Below are 2,113 nucleotides of genomic sequence, written 5' to 3'. Positions count from 1 at the left end.
CTATCTATCTATCTATCTATCTATCTATCAATCTATCTATCTATCTATCTAGCTGTAACGTATTGCACATAATAATATAGTATTCATATTATATCATTCTTTCTGTCTCCCCATCTCTCTCTCTCTCTCTTCTCTCTCTCGCCCTCTCTCTCTCTCTCTCTCTCTCTCTCTCTCTCTCTCTCTCTCTCTCTCTTTCATTATTTCTCTCATTGACTCCCTCTCTCCGTCATTGTTCCTTTGTGCCTGTCTACTCTTTGTTGGTCAGGTAATCTGTCTTTTTTTATTTCTCCTCAAAACGCTTGCCTTTTCATCTGTCCGTTAGCCTGTCTATTAATTATTCCAATTTGTTTCATTCACTTTATATTACTCAATTAATTCTTTCCACGGTCTCAGCAATCGACAAACGAATCAATGGTTTGCCTTTTCCGATCCTGGATTGCTTGATCGATAAACTGCATATCAAATGTTATCTCATTTATGCCTTAATTATTCAGGCAAGTCGCGACTTCAGAATTACAAGGGTCTATCTGACATATTTGACAATTTTCAGGTATTGAGACCATGAGATCAAAACCAAATGTTTTTATCTGCTCATCAAAATCGTAAGAATATTCGGAGCCGTTATTATCAAGATATTTAACAAATTGCATTTGAAAAAGCTTTACAAGATGTGAAGCTCAAAATTTTTTATGTCAAATATATCAAAAGCTGGGTCCTGAGCAGATAGAATTTTGAAATTCTGAGGTATCGAGGTGTCTTTGAAAAATTGTGTTTCTTAGTTGTTCGCTTTTACAATATTTGAATGAGTAACGAAGGCTTTTCGATTAAACTATTTAAAAAACCACTGTAGAAAAACACTAAGAGTCACACGTCCAGGTAAGTTTAGAGAAAATCAACATATTATTATGAAGTCCAAAATGACAGTCAGTTGTGCTTCTGTTGTTATGATATTTAGTTTAGTTTTAGTAAGTGTTTTACGGCACTTGCAACACAATTAGGTCAAATAAGTGCGGAAGATTAGAGGTGTTACAAGAGAGTAGCAAACACAAAGAAGAAGGAGGGGAGATAAAGAAGATAGAATGTTTGATAGGAAAGAAGAAGCAAACCACATCAGAGCACCCGACAATCACTCACTGTTATGATATTGGTGGTGATGGGTGGTGGTGTTGAGGTGGTGTTTTTAGCACGTGGTAGTGATTGTTTTACTGTTTTTACTATTGCTTTTGTTGTTGTTGTTGTTGTTGTTGTTGTTCTTTGTTGTGCTTCTGAGTTTGTTAAAGCTACTCGAATTGGTTTTGTTGTTATTTTTGTTATGGTTATTCTCGTCATTTATTTTGCTATTTTTTGTTAGTGTTATTCTCGTCACTAGTTTATTGGTGCTCTTATTTATATTTTATTTGATGTCGCTATTGCTGGTGTAAATTATTTGGTTGTTTCTGTTGTTGTTGTTGTTGTTGTTGTTGTTGTTGTTATTGTTTTTGTTGTTTGTTGTTATTGCTGTTATTTCTTATTGTTGTTATTGTTGTTATTGTTGCTATTGCTGCTATTGTTATTATTATTGATGCTGTTAATATTATTATTGTTATTGTTGTTATTGTTGTTATTGTTGTTATGTCTGATTTTGTTGTTGACGCTGCTTGCTGTTATTGTTCATATTGTTGTTACGGTTGTTCTTGTCGTTCCTCTATTGGTGTTGCTTTTACTGCTCCTGCTGCTGTATACCCTTATAAGCGTAAAAAATCGGGTCCCCTTTATTTTTTACTGAACTCCTCATATCACTCGTAGTTATACCCTGCGGTGCTGAAATCCCTCAAAACACACCACGTCGAGGCCCTTTTTTATAACGCTCTCACATGTTATATTGACGTTCGGGATTTGTTTTTCGCACTCCCGCCTAAACAAAGAGGTGATTTTTTTTTCTATTTGGATTGCGTTTTGTTTTTGCTGCATTTTTTTTTAGTTGTCCAGCCTCGCAGACTAAATAAAGACATTCGTTTTTATCTTCTTTGAGAGTTCAGGGTCGTTATATTGCCAAGTAGGGTTCAATGTTTGGTTAACACCGCACGTGGATGTAGTTTTAAAAATAATAAAATTTATTTTATTTTATTTTATT

General features: G+C 34.5%; 1 protein-coding gene across 2 annotated transcripts in view; it reads right to left on the bottom strand.

The window, feature by feature from the left end:
* LOC106013183 overlaps positions 1–2,113 on the bottom strand; it is a 21,459-nt gene that overhangs the window by 1,189 nt on the left and 18,157 nt on the right. The gene's annotated exons all lie outside the window — the stretch shown is intronic.

The sequence above is a fragment of the Aplysia californica genome, unplaced genomic scaffold (genome assembly GCF_000002075.1).
Source record: "Aplysia californica isolate F4 #8 unplaced genomic scaffold, AplCal3.0 scaffold00704, whole genome shotgun sequence".
Taxonomy (NCBI): Eukaryota; Metazoa; Mollusca; class Gastropoda; order Aplysiida; family Aplysiidae; genus Aplysia; species Aplysia californica.
This window is presented reverse-complemented; position numbering and strand designations above follow the sequence as displayed.